This window comes from Primulina tabacum, chromosome 2 (genome assembly GCF_025594145.1).
Source record: "Primulina tabacum isolate GXHZ01 chromosome 2, ASM2559414v2, whole genome shotgun sequence".
In the NCBI taxonomy this organism is placed as follows: domain Eukaryota; kingdom Viridiplantae; phylum Streptophyta; class Magnoliopsida; order Lamiales; family Gesneriaceae; genus Primulina; species Primulina tabacum.
In genome coordinates this window covers 52,648,492-52,664,181 of record NC_134551.1, presented here as the reverse complement: position 1 = coordinate 52,664,181, position 15,690 = coordinate 52,648,492, and the positions used below count along the sequence as shown (strand labels likewise).

Here is a 15,690-nt window from a genome sequence, read left to right as displayed (position 1 = left end):
TTTTTTTAAAGAGATTGTGTTGAATAATATTTTAAATAAAAGAGTCCAACTTTTTTTTCATTTCTTAATAATATTTTAATGAATATTGGAATTAAGTTATTTTTAAAATAATAATACTATTTAATTTTAGTAATATTTGTTGTAAAATTTTAAAAATATTAGAAAGATATTGAAATATTAAAAATAAAAAAAAATGAGTAAGTGGACAGTGAGACCCATAAATAATGAAAATTGAAATTAAATGAATGTGGATGTGTGTTAATAATGGGGAAGTGTTAATGTAATGAATATGTGGCTCGTGGACCCCATCATTTTTGATGAGATGGAGAGTTATTAACATGGATTAATTCCGACGGATGCGGATGCCCCTATAGGTAGTCAACAATTATACAATCAAAAGGGGAACTGTGAAATACTTCTTACAAGATATCGATCTTTGTTCCGGAAACGTGGCTTAAAATTGATCCATAATATCTCTATCATTTTTTTGTAGGAAAAAATGGCTTTATATATATATATATAAGTAATGCGTTACACGATCGAATATTATCTGATGAAGAAAAACATTAAAGTCCAGTAAATATGGAATATAACCAAGCAAAAAGAACCTATTTTACTCACTGATTGCTCCTAATCATCTTTCTTATCTTGAATATGGATGTCCATGTCAAGAGCAAAATGTTCTAATTTAAATACAGAATATTATTAATCAACAATTTTTATTGATCAATTTTTTTTATATATATAGAACTAGCTAGAAATTGTTTTACATTTATATCTGATAGTGTAAAATGGAATATATATTATTCAACAATTAAAGTTGATGTAGGAGAATCGAAAAGTCAAAATTTGTGTTTATTCCAGAAAAAGTTCATCATGTAAAAGTGGTATTTTTTTTCCCAAAATCTTTTTAAAAAAACTATACATACACATGTGTATATAATTTTATAAAAAGCTCAGGCTTGTTATAATGGTGGGATTCTTTTTCACTCATATTTGGCATAAACCCCACCAAACCAATTGGCAAGCCCAGAATTATACTTCTCAATTTCAATTCCCATCCTTTTTCTTTTCTTGTTTTTGGAAAAAAAAAAGCTCCTTTTTTCCACTCTACTTGCTTTATGAATGCTCTTTGGGTCCTCAGGCTCGGGCATCGGCCATTTTATAAGCTACAATAATTTAAATGATGCCAGTTTACGATTTTCATATGCTTTGATGCCACATTCTATGGTTTTGCCCAATTGAGTCAGTTTTCTTCCTTATGTATGTCGTGTTCATGAAAATATTTGCGTTTAATTCTGGATTTTATAGTATTTTTTTTCTTGGCACCTGTAAGTGGCCTTATTTCGATATGTCGAACATACTTGCATATAGTAGTTGCATATGCTATGGTATTAAAGCTATGAACTTCATGATTTTTTTTTTTATGTATTTTCTTGATTTGCAGAACATCGTTTGGTAGTTAAACATGTGATCATAGTGATCGACATTAAACAGCTAATTCCAGGGATCTTGATTACGTAACATTGTTTTTGTCCTTGCTAGAGCAAGTGAAATGAATTTTATTCCTTGATATATTTTCCTTTTTTATCTTTAATATTTTGCCTTTCTAAGACATGAGGATAATCTCGAAATTGATGATATGATCTCTTATAAATTCAATATGTGATATAAGACTATATTTTGATATGACTCGTAATATCTTTAAGATATGATATCATAATATCTTTAAGATATGATATCACAATATCTTTAAGATATTATCCTTGTTTTAAAAAGAGTTTGTTTCCTAATGAAATTGGTTTTTCTATGTTAAATAGGACTCAAATGAGAAGAAAAAAAAAAGGGTGAGAGGTGGACGATATAGAGCATAAAACTTTCGGAGAGACAGAGATGTATTTGTATGAAGAAAATGTTTTCTGATTGAAGCCATCTCGTGATTGATAACTTGTTGCTGTGAAGTGCTGCCAACATCCGAAGACAACACCTAATCACCGTGTTGATTAGTGTGTGGAGTTTTGAAGATTTTTTTCACTTCTCAGTTGATGCATCCTATGTATTTTGGTTATACGGTTTGTTAGAGGTTTAGGATGCAATTTGTTACTCGCCTTAATAAGGGAGTTGTTTTATTCTTTCACTAGTATTGGTTTTTGTAAACTTACAAGTTTTTCTAGTGAATTATTTTGCTCTGAGGCACCGCACACGTATTTTATACTTGTGCATAATTTACATCTCGTATCTCGTATTATTATCATTATTCCAGCTACGTGTAGGTGTGTTAAAATCATAATTTCCGCTGCATGTTGTCGTGGGTGTTACAACACCTACGCACAACACCTACATTCTGATACACACAACACTCACTCTCAACTCACACATACACTGTGGAAACAGAACTTTCAATTGGTATCAGAGCTTCCACTTGACGCTACTAAGTGAGATCCTGTTTTGTTTTGTTTTCAGAGTGAAAAGGAATTATGGAAGGATCAACAAATACTGTTTTTAGGCCTCCCGTGTTGGATGGATCAAACTATGCATTGTGGAAAGTAAATATGAGGGTTTTTATTAAATCCATTGAAGAAAGAGCTTGGCAACGTGTACTTGATGGTTGGAGTCCACCAAAACTCGAGGATGCTGATGGAGACACACGGCTCAAACCTGAAAGTACATGGATTGTCGATGAAGTGCAAACTTCAAACTTTAATTCCAAGGCTCTCAATGCTATATTTTCATCTGTTGACACAAGGATGTTTAATTTAATCACCACTTGTGTATGCGCCAAAGATGCTTGGGAGATACTCCAGAAGCACTGTGAAGGATCCGCAAGTATGCGTAAAACTAGGCTAAGGATGGTGACATCAAAGTTCGAAAGTTTGAGAATGGAGGACAAGGAGTCTTTTCGTGAGTATGATAGCCGGTTGAGACAACTTTTTAATGAAGCTCACAGTCTTGGAGATCCCATGTCCAATGAAAGATTGGTGAACAAAGTTTTAAGATCTCTACCTGAGAAATTTAATGTCAAAGTTTGTGCAATTGAAGAATCTAAAGACACTTCAACAATCAACCTGGATGAATTAATGAGTTCCCTCAGAACTTTTGAGATGAATCTTGATTTACAAAAGAAGGATAAAGGGAAGACAATAGCCCTTGAAGTTTCAACTGACTCTTATGATGAAATCCTTCAAATATCTAAAGAAGTGAATGAATCTGATTTAGGTGAAGATTCTATCTCTCTAATTACTAAAAAATTCGGTGATTACTTGAAGAAAATGAGAGAAAAGAAGAAAATTGGACAAAAATCTGTGTTGCCCAATATCACCACTTCTGCAAAAGCTCAAAAGTTTACTCCTATGAAAGGACAATTTCGACCAAAAACTGAATTGCAAATCTAATCAAATGTCAGAAATTTGGACTCAGTACAATGCAGAGAGTGTTCTGGATTTGGACACTATGCCAATGAGTGTGCCAATTGACTTCGAAGAAACAAAGGCATGGTTGTCACTTTGAGTGATGAAGAGTCTGATGATGATCAAGGATCAAGTGAATCTGAAAATCACACATCGTTATCTTCTGTGATCAAGGAAAAACGCTCAATGCAAATCAATCCTTTGGGTGTTGCCACAGGTGTTGCAATACCTGGCCGCAACACCTCTTCGAATTCAGTATGTCTTAAATCTACAACCCTTGCGGAGGCAAGTCAGTCTAAAACTCAAGAGGTAGATGATGATGAAGTCACTCTAGAAAGTGTGTAGACGATATACGAAGAATTATATGAAGACTGGATCAAAAGAACTAAAGGAAATGCAATTCTCTCCAAAGAGAATGCTGAGTTAAAGTCACAAATTTCACGACTTGAAGTAATCTTAAGCAAGAAAGATTTGGAATTATGCAAAGTCAAAGAGGAACTTGGAGAAGCAACTCAGATTCTTGCCAAGATGAATTCAAGTTCATCCAAACTTGATTCACTTTTGATGATCGGACAAAATGACAGAGCTGGACTTGGTTATCCGAACAGTCTGTTCGAAATTGGAGAATCTTCCAATACTGAGAGAAAACCAACTGTTTTTGTCAAAGGAAGTGTTGAAACCTCAAATGCTACACAAACTGAAAAAGGTGCTCCATCTAAAAGGCAAATATCTACCAAGAAGTCCAAATCCAGAAAACGCCACTTTATCTGCTACTATTGTTTTAGACCTGGTCATATCAAACCCTACTGCTTTAAACTGAGAGATGATTACAAGAGATGGGAATCAGAACAGGTGTTGCCACAGGTGTTGTATAACACCCGACGCAACACTGCCAACAGAAAACCGACGGTAAAAAGGGTTTGGGTACCAAAGGCTAAGATTCAATGTTCCGTTATTTATACTTCATTAAAGACTAACATTGCAGGAATATGGTACTTTGACAGTGGCTGTTCGTGCCACATGACATGTTCTAAAGACCATTTGATTGACTATGTTGAACTGAGGAGTGGTCATGTGACGTATGGTGGTGGTGCTAAAGGAAGAATTGCTGGCAAAGGAACCTTGAATGTTGATGGACTGCCTAATCTACACAATGTGCTTTATGTCGAAGGGCTTAACTCAAACTTAATAAGCATAAGTCAACTTTGTGATGACGGTTTGCATGTTAAGTTTGATAAAGACAATTGTGAAGTGTTTGATAATTCTAATACTCGTATTTTGACAGGTACAAGGTCTGCTGATAATTGCTATCAACTTGGAGAAGACTTAGTATGCAATCATTCAAAGGTGAGTGAATTAAACTTGTGGCATCAAAAATTGGGACATGCAAACTTCAAGACATTAAAGAATCTTGGTAAGTACGATGCTGTGAGAGGTATGCCTAATTTATCCTCTGGAATTCCGTATGTTTATGGTGCATGTCAAAAGGGTAAGCAAACACGTGTTCCCCATCAAGTGTTGCAACACTTTGGGATAACACAGTGTCTTGAACTCTTACACATGGATCTTATGGGCCCAATGGAAGTGGAAAGTCTTGGAGGTAAGAAGTATTCATGCGTTTGTGTGGATGATTTCTCTCGCTTTACTTGGGTAAGATTTCTTAGAGAAAAATCCGATACATTTGATGTTTTCAAGAAATTACATGCTAAGATTACTAATCTACATAATCTGAGGGTTGGTAAGATAAGGACTGATCATGGTAAAGAATTTGAAAACTCACACTTTATATCATTTTGTGAAAAGAGAGGGATAACTCATGAATTTTCGGCCCCTAAGACTCCTCAACAAAATGGAATAGCCGAAAGGAAGAATAGGACACTGCAAGAAATGGCTAGGGTCATGTTAAGTTCAAAGAATATTTCAAAGAGATTTTGGGCCGAGGCCTTGAACACAGCATGTCATATTTCAAAACGTGTGTACTTAAGGAGTGGTTCTACTATGACATCCTATGAAATCATCATGGGAAATAGGCCGAACCTTAAGTATTTTCATGTCTTTGGGTGTGTATGTTATGTTTTGAATGACCGAGACCATCTTGCAAAGTTTGACTCTAAAAGTGACAAATGTTTATTCGTTGGTTGTTCATCTAATAGTCGTGCCTATCGCGTGTATAATCTGAGAACAAGAACGACTATGGAGTCTATTAACGTTGTTTTTGATGATCTTGCAGATCTAACGGGAAAAACAATCGAGGATGATATTGATGGGCTGCTGAACGAAAGTGAGACACTGCCTAACACAGATGTTGCACCCGGTGTTGTAACACCGGAGACAACACCTGCACTGGCAGAATCAAATGATGAACTAGGAAAGTATACTGAGAATGATGACAGTGTAACCAATGAAGAGATTGATATTCCCAGCAAGGTTCAGAAAAATCATCCATCATCTCAGATCATTGGAGAAACATTTGGAGGAATGCAAACGAGAAGAAAGGAGAAGGTAGACTATCGCAAAATGATGGGACTAGTATGCATGACTTCCGTATACTCTCAAGTAAGTCACTCTTGTTTTGTTTCACTCATGGAACCCAAAAATATAAATGAAGCCTTAAAAGATGAATTTTGGGTTGATGCAATGCATGAGGAACTTGAACAATTTGTTAGGAATGATGTGTGGGATTTGGTTCCCAGACCCGATAATGTGAATGTTATTGGAACCAAATGGATCTTTAAAAACAAAACTGATGAATCTGGAATTGTTGTGAGAAATAAAGCTAGGCTAGTGGCTCAAGGGTATACTCAAATTGAAGGAATTGATTTTGATGAAACGTTTGCCCCTGTTGCCCGGATTGAATCGGTTAGACTTTTACTTGCTATTGCATGTTACATGGACATAAAATTATATCAAATGGATGTGAAAAGTGCCTTTTTGAATGACATCTTGAAAGAAGAAGCTTATGTAAGCCAACCTAAAGGATTTGAAGATCCACACCACCCGAACCATGTCTACAAGTTGAAGAAAGCACTCTATGGACTTAAACAAGCTCCAAGAGCATGGTATGGAAGGCTTACTGAATATCTGCTTGACTTAGGCTTCAAAAGAGGTGAGGTTGATAAAACCCTTTTTATTCAAAAATCGAAGCATGATATTCTTGTGTGTCAAATTTATGTGGATGACATCATTGTTGGTGCTTCTTCTCAAAAGCATGTTGATGAATTTGTTAAATGCATGTCTACCACATTTGAAATGAGCATGGTAGGAGAATTAAGTTTCTTTCTTGGATTGCAAATTAAACAAATGCATGATGGTATCTTTCTATGTCGATCCAAGTATGCCAAGAATTTGGTGAAGAAATTCTCTACTGAGAACACTAAGCACATGAAAACACCAATGTGGTCGACTGAAAAATTGTCCAAAGACGATGTTGCGGCAGGTGTTGACAACACCCAGTATCGCAGCATCATAGGCAGTCTTCTTTACTTAAGTGCAAGTCGTCCCGACATCATGTTTAGTGTTTGTTTGTGTGCTAGGTACCAGGCTGATCCTAAAGTCACTCATCTAAAGGCTGTCAAAAGAATTTTGCGATATATATCTGGAACAGTTGACTTAGTTTTATGGTACACCAAAGAAACAAACACCAATTTAGTGGGCTTTAGTGATGCTGACTGGGCTGGAAACTTAGATGATAGGAAAAGTACCACGGGTGGGTGTTTTTATCTTGGTAAAAATTTGGTATCATGGTATAGTAAAAAGCAAAATTGTGTATCTCTGTCCACCGCTGAATCTGAATATGTTGCAGCTGCTAGCTGTTGTTCACAACTTTTGTGGATGAATCAAATGATTAAAGACTATGGTTTCAACAGTGACACCTTAATTGTATACTGTGACAATTCAAGTGCAATTGATATTTCAAAAAATCCAGTACAACACTCTCGAACGAAACACATAGACATTAGATATCAGTTTATTCGAGATTTGGTTGATAAGGGTACAATTCGAATGGAATTTGTTAGAACTGAGAACCAACTGGCTGATATTTTTACAAAACCATTGGATTTTGAGAGATTTTCCAATCTTAGGAAGTCTCTCAGCTTGTGTGCACAATGATCACTCACGGATGTTGTCCTCGGTGTTACAACACCTGTGGACAACACTCAGCATGCATGTGCATTTTATTTTTAGGATGCTAGACATATTGCATACATCCTGTTTTGTGTGAAGCCTGTACAAGTGTAGGATACTGAATGGCGTGCTCTCAGTTGTGAATCAAACTTTCCATCAACATTCTCCAAAGAATGGTGTGTGCTCAATCTAAGTCATAAAGCTGTTGAGGATGATCGTGTACCACATGATCTTGTCCAATGTAGATAATGACTTAGAAAATTCTTGAGCAATATGGTGAAAAATAGAAAAGAGAATAAAATAGAACAAAAAAAAATGTTTAGAAGAAAATGGAAAAAGCTACCTAGAGGAGTCCAATGAAGACCGTTCTTCTAGTGTGGGAGCTACCACTTCTAAGTCAAAATACAGATGGAAAAAGCTACCTAGAGGAGTCCTATGAAGACCGTTCTTCTAGAGTGAGAGCTACCATGTCTGAATTAAAAATGTTCAAGAAAGTTTGAGTCCAACTTGTGAGTGTTGCCAAGAGGTGTTGCCAACACCTAAGTACAGACTGATCACAGTTTGATCACATGCGTGTGCATTTCATTTTTGATCATACTTTAGGCATAAATTTAAGTCATTCATACTGCTGTTATGTGAATTCATCATGACCAGTGGGCTATCAGTTTTTAATTCATGAAATACGAAGAAAACCCTAACCGACTTAATTTTGAAATTTCTTGATTTCTAACTGTTTGTGGGGTTAATTCGACGTGGTGTTTTATCCTGCCTGATTTCTTGAAATAATGATGGCACTGTTTCAGAAAGTTACCGTTGGGTGAGAGTAAAAATTGAGTTGAAAAGGTGCTGAAGTTGCGGCTCAACAGAATGTTACCGTTGGAGGGGTGTGCTTAAATATTTATGGATAAATAAGGAACAACTTTACGGCTTACTATTTTCCCTCATATTCTAAAATCTCTCCTACCCTAACTATTTGTTTTCTTTTTCGCGCAAAAGTATCTCTGTTCTTCGCGATTTTCTGTGTCCTTCGAACCGATCTACTTCTTTTGTTCTTGATTTCGCAGATGGCTGGCTTCGATCCTCACGACATTAGGAGTGAAATGGCTGCGAGCATGGGTGGAAAATCACCTGACACAACACCCACAGCCGAAACCAATGTTGAGGGGATGGAAATTGTGTCCGCTGGAAATGATCGCTCCTGGTGAACCTGGGAACGAGATCAATGTCGAGAATCCACCGGACTTTGAAGTCTTGAATAAAGCTTTTCCCACTGCTCCTATGCACCGAAGGTCAAAGAGACAAGCAGGGTTCGATCCTGACTTTGTTCCAACCAAGAAACCACGGGCATCTACCTCCTCAAATCTTCTGGACCCTGATTTCTCATCTGGGGACAACTCCAATGATGATGATTTTGAGTTGGTGGCTCGCCCCAAACCAACTGTTGCTGCAAAGGAACCTGGTTCTACTTCTGGTATTCAAAAACAAAACCCCATCACAGATACTCAAAATGTTGCAAAAGAAAGAGTTCCTGATGAGCCTTTAGAAGATGAACAATCTCTGGCCGAGTTTCTCGCTCACCTTAAGAAAGAAAAGGCTGCCAAGAAACAAATTTCTAAGGATGATGAACCTGATTCAGAAATGATGAAGGAGTTTGAGCAAAACCGACCTGGAGCTTCTTCCTCTTCATCGTCTGTATCTGACTTTGAATCTGAGGAACAGGGTGATGCTGAATCTGAGGATATTGGCTCTGAAGCTAGTGAGTCTTCTGATGATGTTGCTGCTACTGCTGCCGATGTTGAGCTGGATGTTGACAACACCGAGCGCCACATTGACTCGGCTGACTATGATTTAAGTAAGTCTTTTTCCCCCAAATTTTATTTTGAGGATGCCTTGGCATTATGGCCGCTGTTTGTTCAGAGAGAGCTGATTGAGGAGAAAAATATTGATGTTAATGCATATGGGAAATACAATTTGATTGAGTTTCTCAAGAACCGAAGGTTGCTATCCACAGTCACTACTGTTATGCCCTACTGTCGCCGTGTAGTGTTAGAATTCTACTGCAATCTTCTGGGCAGTGTTGGAGATAAGGAATCGGTGAAGTATGGGAGAGTGTTTGTTCGTGATCGTATCTACAAGTTCTCACCTTTTGTGATCAATGCATTCTACAACACTCAGGATATTGAGGAAGTTGAAGAGGATCTGGACATAAATGCTGTAACCTCTGTGCTCACTGGAGGCCTGATCAAAGTATTCCCTGATTATCCCAAGAAGTTGAGTGCTGCTAATCTCACTTCTTTTTTCTCCGTGTTGCACAAGACATCAATCTGGAATTGGACACCGTCAACCAATTCTACTACTATGACTAGATCTCAGGCCCTGGTGTTGTTTGCTATTGGTACTGAAAGGGCCTTTAACTTTGGAAATCTGGTGTTCAGGACAGCATGCAATATGCTGAAGGAGACTTCAAGAAGACTAAGCTACCATATCCCTCACTGATCTATGGGATCTTGGAGTCTCAAGGGTTCATTAGGGACATTGATGAAGATCTCTGCCTTGTTAGAGACTCCCTGAAGATTTCTCCTGTGTATTTTAAAGGCAACAGACAGATTGATCTGCCGTGGGTGACTTCCAGTGTTGCTCCGGATGTTGGCAACACTGATGATACAACATCTGAACATGTGCCTGAGACAGCTGAACAGCCACCTACAGATGTTCCTCCTACTGGTTATGTCACACTGTCTATCTCCTACATTCAAGCTCAGATTGCCTATGGTCGACAACAGATTGAAAATGCCAAGAAAACCATTGAACATTATGAAAATCAAGTGGCTGACTATGAGCTTCTGCTAGGTGAAAGTGTCCATTCTGGACAAAAAGGGGGAGTAGATACAGATATAGCTGGAACCAGTGGAGCAAAAATGGCTGATGATGATGGCAGTAATGAAGGATAATGAGATTTTGAGTTTTTTTTCTCTCTTGATGGTTTTAGTATTTTAGTTGTCCTTTTATTCTCTCTGATCTTTGTCCCTCCTGATTAATGAACTATTTCGGTGTTATGATCTGAATGTTGCAACATCTAACATACAACACCTGTGTGAACTGTATTTTTCATCAGGGGAATGCTTAACGGTAGAATTCAGGGGGAGTCAACTAAAGTTGGCTGAGTCACTGATTTGCTAATTCAGGGGGAGTCAACTAAAGTTGACTGAGTCACTGATTTGCTAACTCAGGGGGAGCTGAGATGTACAACCATTTTTGGGTTGTTTTGTCCAGAAAGGCAAAAAGGGGGAGATTGAAAGGAATTTTATTCCTTGATATATTTTCCTTTTTTATCTTTAATATTTTGCCTTTCTAAGACATGAGGATAATCTCGAAATTGATGATATGATCTCTTATAAATTCAATATGTGATATAAGACTATATTTTGATATGACTCGTAATATCTTTAAGATATGATATCATAATATCTTTAAGATATGATAACACAATATCTTTAAGATATTATCCTTGTTTTAAAAAGAGTTTGTTTCCTAATGAAATTAGTTTTTCTATGTTAAATAGGACTCAAAGGAGAAGAAAAAAAAGAGGGTGAGAGGTGGACGATATAGATCATAAAACTTTCGGAGAGACAGAGATGCATTTGTACGAAGAAAAGGTTTTCTGATTGATGCCATCTCGTGATTGATAACTTGTTGCTGTGAAGTGCTGCCAACATCCGAAGACAACACCTAATCACCGTGTTGATTAGTGTGTGGAGTTTTGAAGATTTTTTTCACTTCTCAGTTGATGGCATCCTATGTATTTTGGTTATACGGTTTGTTAGAGGTTTAGGATGCAATTTGTTACTCGCCTTAATAAGGGAGTTGTTTTATTCTTTCACTAGTATTGGTTTTTGTAAACTTACAAGTTTTTCTAGTGAATTATTTTGCTCTGAGGCACCGCACACGTATTTTATACTTGTGCATAATTTACATCTCGTATCTCGTATTATTATCATTATTCCAGCTACGTGTAGGTGTGTTAAAATCATAATTTCCGCTGCATGTTGTCGTGGGTGTTACAACACCTACGCACAACACCTACATTCTGATACACACAACACTCACTCTCAACTCACACATACACTGTGGAAACAGAACTTTCAGTAAGCTCAATTATGTAGTGTGCATACTGTTTTATTACTTGATTATTACTTTACCAAGTAATTGGTTCATTTAGTAACTGGTACATAGCTGCAAATTGAACAGGAGGTTGGATCATTTTGTGAAAATTCAGCTCTTCTGGGGGAAGTACTCGAGCACTTGAATCATAGCTCTTCAAAAGGAACCCAAGGTACAAATAAGTTGATGAGTTCGTAAGTTCAAATAGAAACCTTAATTTACGAGATCATGAAAATATATTTGTATCTAGAACGTTTTTCTACGTGTATCCATTTGTAAAATCTATTTGACTATATTTCACTTGAAGTTGCTGCGAACTACATGAATTGTATATTTATGGCGTCGTCTCTTTTGTGTTATTTGTGCTTCATGGTATCACTCGCTTCTTGGCTTAGGTTCATCTTGCTACGAAATCCAGTGAAGGCACATGGCTGAAGCCTTTTCGATCAGTGCATCTATCTTTGACACCATATATCAATTTTGTTATGCTCTTTTTCACGTTTATCAGCTGTTTTGCCTCCAATAAACCCGATGTTGAAGGTATATCGTACACCATGTCCTTTCTAATAGGCTATATAATATGTCAATCATGTTATAGACTACTCAATATATGTTTCATGCTTTTGTTTTTTTCCTTACAAAACTTATGTTCGGGAAAACCAACAGCTCTGCCACTGAGCTGTTTGGTTGGCCACGCATAAGGTCAATGCTTCCACTCATAAATAAAAATTCTCATTTTGCACCGCAATTCAAAGCTATATCAGATGGATAGTCTGCATGATGCAAATTTTTGGTTGGCATATTGTGTTTTTGGTGATATTTCAGGTGAAGCTTTAGTGGAGTTTCTTACATCTCTGAATGACTCCAACCATAGAATTACAGATTGGAACAATTTCTTTGTTAGCCCTTGTTTCAGTTGGTCTCACGTTGCATGTACAAATGGAAACGTCGTGTCACTGTAAGTACATATTTTACTTTGTGAAGTTCTTTTGAATTGCCATACTCCTCCGTTAGTTCGTACTAATCAAATGGATACTGTATAGTTCCTGACATTAGTATATGAACGACTCAACTCGCAGGAGCTTGGCTTCTAATGGTTTTTCAGGAACTCTTTCACCTACAATTACCAAATTAAAGTTTATGGTTAGCTTGTACGTGCTAGATTTTGTCATTCTCATGCTGCATAACATTTTGAAAGCTTTCCTTTTTTAGGCATGACATGTGTAAAGTTTTTTGTTTTAGATATGAGAATTTTCCTTTATATTTGGCAGGGATTTACAAAATAACAATCTCTCCGGTGCCTTACCCTATTTCCTTAGCAGCATGTCACGGCTGCAGAATTTGAATCTAGCGCATAATAGCTTCAATGGCTCCATCCCAGAGTCTTGGGGTGAACTTTCCAACCTGAAACATCAGTAAGTTTCATAGTAGCTCATCTCTTATATAATCTGACATCCAACATATTACATACCCTACGTTCATTCTTGGTTCGAAGTTTTGGTTTTTCTTTGAATTTCCTCTGTCAGGGTAATGTGAGGAAACAACTTGAGTGGATCTATTCCTGAATCACTAGTGTAAATCGCTGGCTTGAAGGAAGTGTAAGAAGTCTTTGTTCACCTTTTACCCTTATTTCATCTATGCACTTCCGCCATTCTAACAGATGGATCCATAAGAAATTCTGTAATTGCAGAGATGTTTCATGGAACAATTTGACAGGAAGGATTCCTAAAGAGTTGTTTTCAATTCCAATATTCAAGTATGACGATTTCCTCGTGGAAAGTTATTTTCTTGAATCACTGTATGGTTATATTAATCAACTCCATTTACATGACAAGATGCCATATTGCCATTCTCCTGCTCCATGCTAAATGAGAAGAAATCTTTGTTCTCTATTAATGTTATCGAATATGAGACGTTCTCTATTAAAGTTATCGACTATGAGACAATGATTAACAGGATTTTGCACGTCTTATCTTTCATTCTGTTATCTTATGCATCAGCTTCATGTCCACTCATCTGATATGTGGAAACAACTTCCATCAACCTTGTGTGTCAAGTTCATCAATCTCAGGTTTGGTTTTTGTTTTCCTTTGGTTTTTTCGGTGATGTACTTGCTTTTGTTTGAAAAATGATTCTTGTACTGGAATAAAATGAAAGAGGAAACTGAGTTTCTCAATAATATAAATGCAGCATCTAACAAAAGATCAAAAGTTCAGCTTGTTGTTACCGCCATAAGCATTGGCGCATTTTCTCTCTTTGTACTCGGGGCTGTGATCATACGTAGATTACAACAGGCACATAAACTCAGGAATGATATATTTGTTGATGTGCCTGATACATTTGTTTCTCCTTCCTCTTTCTGCGTTTTCTTGGCCTTCGATGGTTCAATCTTGGATTTCAAGACTTGAAAGATAAAATTTTCATAGTTTCAAAAATTTATTGAATTCAGTAAACGTTCTGTAATAACAAGTAACCACCTTCTCTTACATATGGTTGTTCTGCAGGGGAAGATGAGCGTAAAATCTCCTTCGGGCAGCTCAAAAGGTTTTCCTTACGTGAAATGCAGCTTGCTACTGATAATTTCAGCGAAAGTAATATAATCGGACAGGGGAGCTTTGAGAGAGTATACAAAGGAGTCCTTATGGATAATACCAGAGTCGCTGTGAAACGTCTCATGGATCATCATAGTCCGGGTGGAGAGGCTGCCTTTCTGAGGGAAGTTCATCTGATAAGCGTTGCGGTACACAAGAACTTGCTTCGGTTGATTGGATTTTGTACAACTTACACAGAGAGAATTCTTGTTTATCCATTTATGCAAAATCTCAGCGTCGCTTATCGCTTGAGAGGTAATAGGAGCAAAACCAGAATAGTTTCATGTATAATACCGAAAGAAAATAAGAATACGGAGTATTTTTTGATGACTTGACACTTTTTCCTTGAATCTTCTAGATCTAAAGCCCGGAGAGAAAGGCCTGGACTGGCCAACAAGAAAACAAATAGCTTTTGGTGCTGCTCATGGCCTTGAGTACCTTCACGAGCATTGCAGTCCAAGGATTATTCATCGCGATGTAAAGGCTGCAAACATTCTGATTGATGATGACTTTGAAGCTGTCCTCGGAGATTTTGGGCTGGCCAAATTAGTCGACACGAAACTCACACACGTTACGACTCGAGTACGTGGGACAATGGGACATATTGCCCCTGGGTATTTGTCCACCGGAAAGTCTTCTGAAATGACAGATGTTTTTGGCTATGGTATTACTCTTCTCGAGCTTGTGACTGGTCAGCGTGCCATAGATTTCTCTCGACTCGAAGAAGACGAGGATGTTCTCCTGCTGGATCATGTAAGTTCATTCTCTCCATTATTTCTTACTATGTTGTCTTATCCATTTTCTCCTCATTCTTTGATCTGATGTAATCCTAGATGAAAAAACTGCTCCGGGAGAAACGTCTCGAGGACATTGTGGACGGGAGCTTGAACAGTTTCGACCCCAAAGAAGTCGAGACGGTCCTTCAGGTGGCAATGCTCTGTACACAAGTTTCACCAGAAGATCGCCCGACGATGGCACAAGTTGTAAGTATGTTGCAAGGAGTAGGCTTGGCTGAGAGATGGGCAGAGTGGGAGCAACTCGAGGAAACGAGAAATCAGGAATTTTCACTCATGTCTCACAAGCTCATTTGGGCTGAGGATTCTACTCAAGACCAAGAAGCTATACAATTGTCACAAGCAAGATAGAAGTAGTTACTAAAAGTGAGTCGACAGACCTTTTTTCTATTAAAAACCAAAATTGAAATTAAGAAAGTGGAAGGCTTCACATATATTTTAGAAAGCATATTGTATGTATATGCATAGTTTTGGTTGAGTTTTTGCTAATGTTGATGTTGAGATTTTATGGGAAGAATTAATGTACTAACAACTCTATATAGTCCAAACACGTAAACACTTGACTGAATATAATATTTTTTTAAACTTTAGGTCACGCGTGGATTGAATAAT

General features: G+C 37.3%; 1 protein-coding gene and 1 pseudogene across 1 annotated transcript in view; both read left to right on the top strand.

Annotated features, from left to right (window-relative positions):
- Window positions 1–1,002: 1,002 nt before the first annotated feature.
- On the top strand, window positions 1,003–15,636 carry LOC142536887 (putative LRR receptor-like serine/threonine-protein kinase At5g63710; annotated as a pseudogene).
- Window positions 10,048–15,690, top strand: part of LOC142536889 (uncharacterized) — a 90,454-nt gene continuing 84,811 nt past the window's right edge. Inside the window, exon 1 of the mRNA XM_075642279.1 lies at window positions 10,048–10,059. The gene's annotated coding sequence lies outside the window, so the exon portion shown is untranslated. The remainder of the gene's footprint in view (window positions 10,060–15,690) is intronic.